The 14453-nt window shown below is 39.8% G+C and overlaps 1 protein-coding gene across 1 annotated transcript in view; it reads right to left on the reverse strand.

The window, feature by feature from the left end:
* LOC309835394 (serine/threonine-protein kinase Sgk3) overlaps window positions 1–13024 on the reverse strand; it is a 110825-nt gene extending 97801 nt beyond the window's left edge. Inside the window, exon 1 of the mRNA XM_082674837.1 lies at window positions 12907–13024. The gene's annotated coding sequence lies outside the window, so the exon portion shown is untranslated. The remainder of the gene's footprint in view (window positions 1–12906) is intronic.
* Window positions 13025–14453: the final 1429 nt, after the last annotated feature.

The raw sequence follows: 14453 nt of genomic DNA on the forward strand, positions 1-14453 counted from the left end.
AACGGTATGGAGGTTCCGCAGAAAACTAAAAATAGAATTACCATATGATCCTGCAATTCCACTCCTGGGCGTATATCCAGACAAAACTCTAATTCAAAAAGATACATGCAACCCTATGTTCATAGCAGCACTATTCACAATAGCCAAGACATGGAAACAACTTAAACATCCATCGACAGATGAATGGATAAAGAAGGTGTGGTGTGTATATACAATGGAATACTACTCAGCCATAAAAAAGAACAAAATAATGCCATTTGCAGCAACATGGATGCAACCAGAGATTATCATACTAAGTGAAGCAAGTCAGAAGGAGAAAGGCAAATACCATATGATATCACTTACATGTGGAATCTAAAATATGACACAAATGAACCTACCTATAAAATGGGAACAGAATCAGGGACATAGAGAATAGACTAGTGGTTGCCAAGGGGGAGGAGGGTGGGAGAGTGTTGGATTGGGAGTTTGGGATTAGCAGATGCAAACTGGTATATATAAAATGGATAAACAACAAGGTCCTACTGTATAGCACAGGGAACTATATTCAATATCCCCTGATAAATCATAATGGAAAATAATATGAAAAAGAATGTATTTATATGTATAACTGAGTCACTTTGTTGTACAGCAGTAATTAACACAAAATTGTAATTCAACTGTACTTCAATAAAAGGTAAATTTAAAAAAAATTAGGGAGCAATAACAAAAGGAAATTTGGTAAATTCACAAATATGTGGAAATTAACACACTCTTAAGTAACCAATGAGTCAAAGAAAAAAAAAAATCACAAGAGAAATTAGGAAATACTTTCAAATGAATAAAAATGAAAACATAACATACCAAAAATTCCAGAATTCAGCTAATGTAATGTTTGGAGGGAATTTTATAGCCATGAATGCCTATATCAAAGGAAAAAAAATTCAGAATAACAGCCTAACCTTCCCCCTTAAGAAACTAGAAAAAGAAGAGAGCTAAACCCAAAGCAAGCAGAAGGAAGAAAGTCATAATGATTAGAGCCGAAATTAATGAAAGAGAATAGAAAAACAATAGAGAAAAATCACTGGAAACAGAAGTTGCTTCTTTGGAAAAAATTTAACAAAATTGGTAAACCTTTACCTAGACTGATTGAGAATAAAAGAGAAAAGACTCATTATTAAATAAGGAATGAAAGAGGGAACAACACTACCAACCTCACAGAAGTAAAAAGAATTTTAAAAGAATACTATGAACAACTGTATACCAACAAATTAGATAACCAGATGAAATGAACAAATTTGTAGAAAGGAAAAAGCTACTGAAACTAAGTCAAGAGGAAATAGAGGGCTTCCCTGGTGGCGCAGTGGTTGAGAGTCCGCCTGCCGATGCAGGGGACACGGGCTCGTGCCCCGGTCCAGGAGGATCCCATGTGCCGCGGAGCGGCTGGGCCCGTGAGCCATGGCCGCTGAGCCTGCGCGTTCGGAGCCTGTGCTCCGCAGCGGGAGAGGCCGCAGTAGTGAGAGGCCCGCGTACTGCAAAAAAAAAAAAAAAAAAAAAAGAAGAAGAAATAGAACCTATCTGAGTATATACATAACAAGTAAAGACTGAATTAGTAATCTGAAAAAAAAAAAAAAGTCCTACAAAGAAAAGCCCAGGCCCAAATGGCTTCATTGGTGAATTCTACCAAATATTTGAAGAAGAATTAATATGAATCATTCACAAAATCTACCCCCCCCCACAAGAAAAAAGAAGAGGAAGGAACTAACAAGGCCAGTATTATCCTACCAAAACCAAATGAAGATATCACAAAAAACGAAAGTTATAGGTCAATATAGGTGCAAAAGTCCTCAATAAAATACCAGTAAATCAAATCGAGCAGCATATAAAAAGGATTATATAGCATGACCAAATATGATTTATCCCAGGAATGCAAAGTTGGTTTATCATCTGAAAACTAATCAATGTAATACACTGTATTAACAGAATAAAGGACAAAAACCACACAATCATCTCAATAGATGCAGAAAAGGCATTCGACAAAATCTAACACTCTTTAATTATAAAAGCATAACAAACTTCAAACAGAAGAGAATTTCCTCCAACTAATAAGGGGCATCTACAAATAAACCACAGTTCACATCACATGTAATGGTGAAAGACTGAATGCTCTTCCCCTGAGATCAGAAATAAGACAAACATATCAGCTCTCTTCACTTCTCTTTAACACTGAAGGTTCTAGCCAGAGCAACTAGGCAAAAAAAAAATTATAAAAGCCTTTCAGGTTGATAAGGAAGACTAAAACTATATGAGCAGATGATATGATGATACAGCTGTCTCTTGGTATCCATGAGGGACTGGTTCCAGGAGCCCCTGCAGATACTGAAATTGGATGCTAAAGCCCCTTATATAAAATGGAATAGTACATGAATACAGTCCACCCTCTGTATCTGGGGATGCGAAACTCCCAAATATGGAGGGTTGACAGCGTAAAAAATCCTGATGAATCCACCAAAAAACTATTTAAACTAACAAATAAGTTCAGCAAGAATGAAGAATACCAGATCAATATTCAAAAATTGTACTAATATAATGTTATATAAATTATACTCGATTAAAAAATCAATTGTATTTCTATACAGTAGTATGAGTAAACATTAAATGAATTAAAAAAACAATTCCACTAACAATAGCATCAAGAAGAATAAGATACTTAGGAATAAATTTTAACAAAAGAAGTGTAAGACTTGTACACTGAAAACTACAAAACATTGTTAAAAGAAATTATAGAAGGCCTTAATAAATGGAAAAACAACCAATGTTCATGGATCTGAAGACTAAAATATTGTTAAGATGGCAATACTCTCCAAACCGATCTACAGATTCAATGCAATCCCTATCAAAATTCCTTGCCATTTTTTCATAAATTGACAAGCTGACCCTAAAATTCATATGGAAATGCATTTGACCCAAAATAAGAGAGTAATCTTGAAAGAGAACCAAGTTGGAGGACTCACACTTTCTGGTTCCAAAACTTACTACAAAGCCACACTAAGCTAAGATAACGCAGCGTGGCACTGGCATTAAGACAGAGCTTTCCACTTATACGCAGAATCTAAAAAATAAAATAAAAGAAAGAATGAATACAAAAAAATAGAAACAGTCTTATAGATACAGAGAACAAACTAGTGGTTACCAGTGGGAGAGAAGTGGCGGGGAGGGGAAAGATAGGGGAAAGGAATTAAGAGGTACAAACTACTAGGTATAAAATAAATAAGATAGGGCTTCCCTGGTGGCGCAGTGGTTGAGAGTCCGCCTGCCGGTGCAGGCCACATGGGTTCGTGCCCCAGTCCGGGAAGATCTCACATGCCGCAGAGCGGATGGGCCCGTAGGCCACGGCCGCTGAGCCTGCTCCGGAGCCCGTACTCCGCAACGGGAGAGGCCACAACAGTGAGAGGCCCGCGGACCACAAAAAACCAAAAACCAAAACCTAAAAAAACAGATCAACGATCTAAAAGTAAGAAATAAAACTATAAGGCTCTTAGAAGAAAATACAGTAGTAAATCTTTGTGACCTTGGGTTAGGCAATAATTTCTTAGATTAATGGCATGACACCAAAAGCACAAGTGACAGAAGAATAAATTAACTGGACTTCATCAAAATTAAAAACTTTAGTGCTTCAAGGGAAACCATAAGGAAAGTGAAAGAGAAAATCCACAAAATGGAAGAAATATTTGTAAATCATATAATGTGCATCCAGAATATGTAGAGAACTCGTACAATTCAGCAAAAAAAGACAAATAACCCAATTAAAAAATATCTGAAAAGACATTTCTCCAAAGAAGGTTACAAATGATCAATAAGCACATGAAAGATGCTCAATATCATTAGTCATTAAGAAAATGAAAATCAAAACCTCAATGAGATACCACTTCACACCCACTAAAATGACTAAAGTCCAAAAAGACAGACAATAAGTGTTGGTGAGGATCTGGAGAAATTTGAACCCTCTTACCTTACTGGTGGGCTTGTAAAATAGTGCAGATACTGGAAAACAGTCTGGCAATTCCTCAAAAAGCTAAACTGAGTTACACATGACCCAGCAATTCTGCTGCTAGCTATACACCCAAGAGAAATGAAAGCAGATGTCCATACAAAAAACTTCACATGAATATTCACAGCAGCATTACTAATAACTGCCAAAAAGTGGAAACAACCCAACTGTCCATTAATAGATGAATGAATAAGCAAAATATGGTATATTGATAAAATGGAATATTTTTCAGCAATAAAAAGACATGAAGTACTACATGCTACAATGTGGATGGACCTTAAAAACATTATGCCAAGTGAAATAAACCAGTCACAAAAGACCACATATCATAAGATTCCACGTTGTTGTTTTTTTTTTTTTTGGTCGCAGCTCGAGGGATCTTAGTTCCCTGACCAGGGACTGAACTCCGGCCATAACAGCGAAAGCGCCAAGTCTTAACCACCGGACTGCCAGGGAATTCCCATAAGGTTCCACTTTTTATGAAATATCTAGAATAGGCAAATCTATATATACAGAAAGTAGATTCATCATTGCCACAGGCTGGGGGGAGATGGGAACAGGTAGACAGGGAATGAGGGATGAGTGACTGCTGATGAGTCCAGGGTTTCTTTAGGGGATGATGAAAACGTTCTGGAATTAGACAGTGATGATGTCTGCACAATTCTGTGACTAAACCACTGACTTGTACACTTTAAAAAGATGAATTTAATGGCATATCAATTAAGTCTCAATAAAGCTGCTTTTCTCTTTAATGTATTGTATTAAGTGTAAGAGACTCCACTGTATGCTATGGGTTTATTCTGTCTTCTCCATTCACTTTCTGTGACATTTTAAACTTTTCTTGTCATTTGAATTTCCTCAGTATCTTTCTCACAATCTTTACCCAGAACATAAATATATTTTATTACATAACAGAATCATAGGAATTCAGACCTAAAATGTTCTTTCATTCCTACTTAGTTAACAAGAGCTCATCCCACTATGTGCCAAGACACAATATACTTGCGTTAGCTAATACCCAACATAAATCAGCAAAATGATAGACTGTACTGGCTGATGGCTCTATTTCCAAGGATTAATATAAATAGGGCTGGTTATCACCATTAAGGGATTTCAGAATATGACAACAGCATTTGTCAGTGTTGGCAAAGTTCATTGGGCACTGGTTGCTAAGAGTAGGAATTTGACAGCTCTGCAGATCAAACATAAGACATTCAAATTCTATAGGTTAAGAAAATTTAACATATCCAGCAATTAAATTTAGAATTTTAAGCTCTTTTCTATTAGGGAAGAAATATACGATATTTAAAACATTTTCAATAGCTTCCTTCCTGAAGCCTGGCAGCAGTTTCTAGATTAAAACATTAATATCATCTCAGAACCATAAAGTAAAAATGAAAAGCCAGTTTTCAAAACTCATTTAACCATTGCCTCATCAGCAGATGGTAATCAGAGTTACCTGTAAATCATTTCTGCCTGTTCTTTCTGATGAGGGGCTTTGAGGGGAGTCAGCCTTTACCCACTTCTCAAAAGCACAGGGGACCCCCTGGTAAAGCCACGTAGACCTGATCAGATCAGCTCTGCCCCGTGTTGGCCACACATGGCCACCTTCAAAGCCTCACTAAACCCTAATTTGCTCATCTGTAAAATGAAACTACCACCTACACCACGGAGTTATTATGAGTATTTAATAAAATAAAGTCTCTAAAGCACCCAGAACATGGTAGGTACAAAATAAATATTAGAACTCTTTGCTCTTCAAAAACTACAAAAATCGTGCTGAATGAAACTATTTGTTTTAGCTTGTACTGAAAAGAGCAGAATTATCTGAAAACTAAAAGTAGACCAACCTTTATTTTCTAAAATCACCAAACCCACAGACAATTTTTAAAACTACTTTTACAGTGGTTTATATATTCACCTGGTTAAAAAACAAAGAAAATATAAAAGAGACTCAGTGAAAAGTCTGCTTCCCACTCCTGTCCCCACCCACCCAGTTCTCATTACCCAATCCCCAAAATAGACAGAAACACTGTTAATCTCTTATGTATCCTTATTTATGCTTGGACAAAGCGAAAATATATTTTTTCTTGTTTTTCTACACAGAAGTAGCAACTTATATATATCATTCTACATCTCAAAGGCAAAATTTTATCCTAAAATGTTCCAATGAAAGTGTGAAAATGAATAAAGGAAACGTTATTTAAAATAGAAGCAAAAATAAACAAATGGAACTACATCAAACTAAAAAGCTTTTGCACAGGGCAGGAAACTATCAACAAAATGAAAAGGCTGCCTACTGAATAGGAGGAAATATTTGCAAACGATATATCTGATAAGGGGTTAATATCCAAAATATACAAAGAACTCATACAGCTCAACATCAAAAAACAAACAACCCAAATAAAAAAAATGGGCAGAGGACCCAAACAGACACTTTTCTAAAGATGACATACACATAGCCAACAGGCACATGAAAAGATACACAACATCACTAATCATCAGTGAAATGCAAATCAAAACCGCAATGAGATACTACCTTACCCCTATTAAAATGGCTATCATCAAAAAGACAATAAATAGGGACTTCCCTGGTGGCTCAGTGGTTAAGAATCTGCCTGACAACGCAGGGGACACAGGTTCAAGCCCTGGTCTGGGAAGATCCCACATTCCACAGAGCAACTAAGCCCATGCTCCACAACTACTGAGCCTGCGCTCTAGAGCCCGCAAGCCACAACTACTGAAGCATGCACGCCTAGAGCCCATGCTCCACAACAAGAGAAGCCACCGCAATGAGAAGCCCGTGCACCACAATGAAAAGTAGTCCCCGCTCACCACAACTGGAGAAAGCCCGCATGCAGCAACGCAGCCAAAAATAAATAAAATTTTTAAAAAAATGATGTTAATGTTAGTAGGAATTTGAAATAAAGGAAATCTACGGCAGAGACAAAAATCAAAGGGGAAAAGGGGCATAGTCTTATAAATCTCTTAAAAACTCTTCTCTGCTAAAATATTGGAGAATCTTAACTTCCATTAAATAAAAAAAAATCATTTCCTACAGACAAAAAAATAAATTAAACCAAATATTCATGAGAAGACAGAGTGGGGGTAAAAGGAGATGAATTAGAAAAATGAAAGGTACTGATGTCAAAATGGGCTAAAAAAATGTAAACTATGCACCACTATGTACACTTAGAACTACAAAACCAACAACCATTTTTTAAAAATTATAGTATAATCTTAACTTCTGAGTGTTTATTAACAGTGGTCCAGGTTCAAATAAGCAAATAATACAGTGCTTTCATGTTTAAGGCATCATCAATTTTAGCACCATGTTGTTTGGAAGCAGAATAAAAATGTCTTCTCAAAACCTTTTTCATTCATATTTATGAAAAAATAGGCCTTTACTCTCAGTGTAACCTAAGTAGCTATTGCCTTGGTACTGAGCTCCTCATAATGTTTGGCCCAAGCACCTTTACAGGTGAGCTGAAGTTGGTATGAAGTCAGCTACCTGGGCTTGATCCCCAACATGCACGTTTTGAGAGAGTCCCCAGGGACACCTTAATATTCCTGCAGCCAGCATTGTCTCTTCTCTAATTGCCAAGGATGGAAGGCTGATCTACATGTGCTTCTCACCAATACATTTCTCTGCTGATGAAAGTTGGGAAGAAAAGGGTTTGGAACCTTGATACACCATTTCTCAAAGACTGCTAACCTCTGGTCTCAGATAACCTTCTTAGTCTTCAACTTACTTAAAAACAAAGAGATTGTTTTTAAACCAGAGATCTAGAACTTCAGATATATTTCCTAAAGGAATCAGTGATTTTACCTAGAAATGAGCTTTCAAGACCAAAGCACACTCTACTCAATCTAACATCTTCAATGGGGAAAAAAAATAGCACAAAACAATGCTACTGCAGTGACATGAACCAAAAAATATATATAAACGGTTTTAAATTTTATCATACATGCCAGTGCTTAAGGAAAAACAGCTTATTTAGAGGCGAGGAGGTGGGTGGAGACTTCTGTGGAAATTCTGAAAGAAATTACTGGGTATTCTCAACTACTAGTTCTTTATAATATCTACCTTTCCTCCCAAACTAAAAGCTTTCCTTTTCCTTATTAAAGGCTTGTTCTTAACTGTATCACCATGATTAGTATCTTCTTTGCTCAAGACCAAAATGAAGAAAGTGTGATGGAGAAAGGACAGAGAGAAATTTTCTTAAAGCAAAAGCTGGAAGAAGAGGAAAAAAAGAACAAGGTTAAAAGGGGGACTAAGCTCTCAGAAAGTGGAGGAAAGCCACAAAAGGATATAAGAGAAAAGTGTGGGCGACAGCCTGTGCACATGTGCTGTGGGAGAAGAAAAAGGGCGTGGAGAGATTAGCCCAGACAGATGCTGTCTGGAAAAACTGGTGGGGTTAGTAACTAGAGAGTTGTATGCATGAAATTATACTAAATCAAGTGTTACTAACTCTGAGATAGCCTATAAGAGGATCACAAGAAACTTCAAGGTCACCTATTCCTACCATTGGAGGAAGCTTTGTTAAACCAATTACTCCAAACAATGTACTTATCATTAGGAGACTATTTCAAAACATCTGAAGTTCAACTGTTCTAATTTTTAACTGAATTCAACATTTTTTCCTTCGTTCAGGTCCATTATTTCTGCTTTTCCTTTAGTGATCATAATCTATGATATAAGAATATTCTATCATTTCTCTTCTTAAATATCTTGTATTTTAGATGTACTTAGAATATTGACTGACCTCCATCAAAAGGATATATGCTTTTTGCTGATCTGAATGGATTTGTCCATCCACACACCCTTACCTCATCCTCTTTATGAGCAGTAGTATAAATTTCCAGTAGTGTTATCCAGATTTGGGGAATGGCAGGTGGCCAGGAAATGTAGTAAAATAATTGGTTCAAAAGTGCCTGGAATCTATGACGTTGGTTGACTAAATAAACGTGATTCTCTAACCAACAAAGCAAGCCCGCATAAAAGAAAAATTTTAATGTCATTGGAAATATGGATATGCACACACAAATGAAAGTTTAGAAGGATATACTCTAAAATGCTAATAGTGATTATTGAGTGGTAGGTTTACTGATGATACTTATTTTCTTTTTTCTTTGAATTTTTCTTAAAAATATTACTTTGGTGATTTAAATATTTTTAAAAGAACATATAGATAATAGAAATACAAAATGGATAAATTATTAACTACAAAGTGGAATACTATGCAGCTGTCAAAAACAATGATGTAGGGGGTTTCCCTGGTGGCGCAGTGGTTGAGAGTCCGCCTGCCGATGCAGGGGCACGGGTTCGTGCCCCGGTCTGGGAAGATCCCACATGCCGCGGAGCGGCTGGGCCCATGAGCCATGGCCGCTGAGCCTGCGCATCCGCAGCCTGTGCTCTGCAACGGGAGAGGCCACAACAGTGAGAGGCCCGCGTACCGCAAAAAAAAAAAAAAAAAGTGAAATGAGAACAAAGATTCCACTATAAGGAATGCAATAGGTAAAGGAAAACAGAGACACTGAGTCCCTTAAAATAATGTGGGAGCTGTTTCTGTCAGGAATAACATGTTACATAATTTGAGTTTCATGAATCAGCAGTTTAGTCAGTAATTTACATGAATTTTTTTAAAAGAGAAAAAAAAAAAACCAACCCTGAGGATTGGAAAAGGTAAAGTGGTTTCTGAACAAGGCAGGTTTCAAAAGTATTTTATTCCACCCCCACGCAGAAGAAGGCTGACAGGCAGATGACTTGGTCTGGCTTCATTAAGGGTTTCCTACCGTCTAGTATCCCTCATGGGAAGGGCCACTCCATCTCTCATGTTTCTCGATAGCCCTTCCCAATTCCTCCCACTAGGTAATGGCCATATTGACCTCTCTCACTGAAAGTTATCCATCTGGAGGTAACATACTTTAGGATACACAGTTATATTTGAAGGATAAAAAGTTGATGGATTTTTTGTTGTTGTTGTTTTTTAAAAGACCCTTTATATTAAAGTAATTGCAATACTTCAAAAAACACAGTAGTGATGTCAGACACTTCAAAACAAATTACAATACCTATGGTCACTGTATGTGGACTTGATCGTAAATCTAGGTAGCTGAATCATTTCACTTACGTTGAAAACCTACAGTGATTTGTAGTCCTTAAAAATGACCTTAAATGAGCAGGGAGAGACAAGAAAGCTGTCAACACAAACACGAAATCTATGTGTCCAATCTTAACTCTCTCCAATTCAGAGGAAAAAAGTAGGATGCTTGAGAAAGGAAAAAAAATTAAAAACCTATTTGTTTTTTCAAAAACCAGAGATGAGGGACTTCCCTTGTGGCCCAGCGGTTAAGACTCCACGCTCCCAAAGCAGGGGGCCCAGGTTCGATCCCTGGTCAGGGAACTAGATCCCACATGCTGCAACGAGAAGATCCTGCATGCTGCAAGGAAGATCCTGCGTACTGCAACTAAGACCCCACGCAGCCAAATAAATTAATTAAAAAAAAAAAACAGAGATGCTAAATCCCAAGAAATGAGTCCAAAGGGCATTCCATCTCATCCCTTTTGTAGAAAATATGTTGTAGCAGATACTGTTTGAAATAACAGAGAAACATTGGACTAGGCCTGGCAGTCTCTTAGGCACAAATCAACTAAGGGGTTTGAGAGGCATAATGTTTTGAAATAGCAAGAAATCTGAAGTCATTGGGAATCATTTATTCCACAAATGTTTATTACAGGCTGGCATGTGCCAGACACTGTCCACACACCTGCTCTCCTTTCAAGCTCTGCCTCTTACCAGCTGTGCCACCCTGGATAAAGCATTTTAACATTTCTATGCCTCAGTTTCCTCATCTGTAAAAACAGGAATAAAAAATGGCTACCAACCTCACAAGGACCCTCTCAAGAGCAAATAAGTATACCTGGAAGGACTTTGTAAACCATGAAAGTGTTAGTTGTCATTTGGCTGAATTGAATTCATGAATGTCTGTGTGCCATAAATTATATCAGAGGAAAGTGAGCCTTCCTGCTTCTGGGAGACACTTCATAATCTTATTAAATAAGGCTTAGAGTGTCATTTAATCATCTCCTTGGAAATTTAAATATATGAAACAGAGAGAGAAAGCTAGTATGACGTGCAGATTTTGACATTAGATTCATAATCACCATAATGACAAGAACCGTGTTTGTTTTATTCACCATTTTGGGTCTCAATCTGGCCATCAGGCCAAGGCACTCATTTGAAGAGGACACTTAATCCTGGAAAATATGCTCTCTACATATCTGCAAATCACAAAATGGTTACCTAGAAGGTTGATCCATCAACTCAGTGTTACCTGCAGCAAATGGCAGTAAAATTACAAAGCATTATTTGTTACATTGATGTGTTCAAACAAAAATGTTCTATTTTATGGTACATTTCAAGTTCAGTCTGACCCTAAAATATAAGCTACAGTCAAATAAATTGTCAATCATATCGGGAAGGAAACAAAATTAGCCTCAGTGCAGTGGCACTTGAAGAAAGGGGGAAGTTCTGGTCTCTCCAGAGTTAGCTAAGGATGGGCACTATGGCAGATGAGAAAGACCATGTTACGGAAGATGCTAGGCATGTGGCCAGAGATCTGCAAGGAAGAGGTCTCACTCCCGTGGCTCCAGACTCCCTTCCCCCAGGGAGTGGAGGGGTGGTGGCTTGCTTACAGGACTGGAAACAGAGAGCCAGAAGGCACACCCAGTCCTAAAATATGCCTGAAACTTCCTCTAATGTTTCTAGCTCTTGCAATGACATTCAGGGAACTGAAGTATGCATAGCCTCTTCGTTGTTAGAACTGCTATAATTTAACATTTTGAGTTAATATTTATAAAGCATTTAGAAAGAGCCTAACACATGTAAGAGCTATCTAAGTGTTTGATAAATAAATAAAGCACTTCCCAGATTGGCCAGGTGAATTATTAACCTAGTGACAAAGTAGAGAATCAAAATACACAACGATCTACTATTTTTTTTTACCTTGATAAAGCTTTGGAAACTGTCGTGCTCTGTATTTATTCCTGCACCTCAAGTGTACCCTACAGAGTCTTGTGCAGAACTGAAATTCTAATCATGGTTCAGAGATCACTGCAAAATTAAATAATGAAAGAGTTTAAGTCTCAAGAGATGAATTCTCTTTTCTATCTTTCCAAGTAACCACCACTGAAAAGGACAGAATCTAAAAATCTCAAAGCATTTCTAGATGGCACATACCAATGCTAAGGTGGGAATCTATAGAGCCAGATGCACTTTAAAAGGCATAGAAGGGGTTCAAATCACAGGGAACGTAAAGGGCAGCCACGCACGGAAGTCGCAGACTACAGGTCCGCTGACAACAGGTTAATGATTTCCATGCCCTCCGCTCCGAGGCCTCCTCCATCCCGGTTGCTCACAGATGACCCGCATCCACTCTTGACCTCAGGTTGTGGCGTGGGTGGGATCTCCCACCCCCCGGTTCCCGGCTCCTCTACGCTCCGAAACCGCTCACGGGTTAACAACACCCGCCCCCCGCGCCAAGACACCACTCGGGCGTTTAGGAATAGGAAGGCAGAATCTGAGTTCACCTCGAGGAAACAAAGACCACAAAACTCTCAGAGCCGAAGGCTGGGCCGGGGGTATGGTTCTTCCCCTCCGACCAACTCGGAGGTTTCCAGGCTGAGGGAGGGGGCGCTGCCAGGGGACCCAGGAAAGTCACGTTATCTCTGGGAAGAGGCAGCAGGCGAGGCCCGGGCTCCCCTCGCCCCGCCCCGTCTCACCTGCCCGAGGGGCCTGACTGCGGCCCGGAAGCGCACGGACCCTGCCGCCCGCCCGCCCACCCGCCTCGGGTCCCGGCGGCTCCGCACTTACCCGGCTCCGTGGTGCTGCCTCCCCGCGCGGCGGGCGCGGAGCCGAGCGCACTCGCGCTTCCTCCTTCCCGGCAGGGCCGCCGGGCGCTGGCGCTTCCTCCCTGACGCGTCACGGCGGCCGGCTCCTCCCGCAGGGTGCGCGGGGCCGCCGGGGAGAGCTGGGCGTCCGGCCGTGCTCCGGGTTAGGCGCCGGCTCCCGGCTGCGGGGCGGCTGGCGCCGGGAAGGAGCCGCAGGCTGAGCTGTGACCCCGCCGCGGAGACCCGCTGTCCTCCCACTTCCCCGAGAACCCGCGCGAGAGCCCCGGCGCAGCGCGAGGTCCGTCCCCTCGCCGTGGGCGCAAAGTTCATAGGACCCCGCGGGATCCCGCCTAGAGGCTCATACTCTTCGTTTGTTTCCCGCTGCTCAGCTTATAGTGACCAATGCCCAGGGGCCCAAGAACGGCGTGGGCCCTAGCGCCCGGGCTCGGCGGGGGAACTTGACCCTGGCGCGAAGGGAGCAGGACCGCCAGACGCCCGGAGAGACGAGAGCCACCCGGGAGTGGCCTGGAGGGCATGTGATGGGGTGTAAACTGGACACTCAGAGAGGTGAATAAGTATCCAGATAATTCAGGGGAACACCTATGCTTCATGCTTCATTTAGCATTCTCTGAACAGTTTTCTACTTTTTCATCAGCAGAGTTTTGGCCTTTGTAAGACAGGAGAGCGCTTTCACAGATTGGCAGATCCTTTATACAGAGAAACTTCCTTTCCACACCTCTTTTTGGATCCTCTGTGTGTGTGTGTGTGTGTGTGTGCGCTGTGTGTCTGTGTGTATATTGGCATTCCATTAATCTCCAAGTCAGCTGAGGGCACACTGTACAGCTTCTTATTACTCTGGCTATTTAAATACAGAAGTTGCATTTTAGAGCCATATGAATCTTTTTTTTTCAGACAGGGTGAAGAGAGGTACAGAATGTGTGCGTGATTAAATGGGTGTGGAGTGAAGTGGTCAAGAGTTTGAAGTAGAGTGCTTTTTGGTTTTGCCCCACAACCAGTTAGGTTTTATCAGATGTCACTTGAAGATAGACTCAAACAACTATTTAAAGAATCCCACGTGCACATCGTATTTCAGATTTTGAGTCAATGACCTATACTTTAGCTCATATGATTCTAGAGAACTTGCCACAAATCTATGAACAAACGAACTAATAAAGGTAATTAGAAGAACTGATTTATGTGTGGCTTCCCTAAATTCAGGGGACATTTCCTTATATTTAAAATATTCAAAAATTTAGTCTCACAGAAAAGGTAAGAATATTCATTTCTGATGTCAATTAACATTGTATGGCCTTCTCCTTCTTAAAGAAAATGGTTTGTGAATCAAATACTTTTATAGTTCAAAACATAATAATCCTACAAAACTTTCTAAACAGTGATATTCAGTGGCATACAGAAATGGATATAAAATACAGTGGATTCTAAAATCCAGTAGATACTAATCAACACATTGCCAGTGGTCCTTTATATGTTTTTACCGTGATCCATACAAAGCAATCTGCACAATAAAGC

This window comes from Grampus griseus (assembly GCF_964374135.1).
Source record: "Grampus griseus genome assembly, chromosome: 17".
In the NCBI taxonomy this organism is placed as follows: Eukaryota; Metazoa; Chordata; class Mammalia; order Artiodactyla; family Delphinidae; genus Grampus; species Grampus griseus.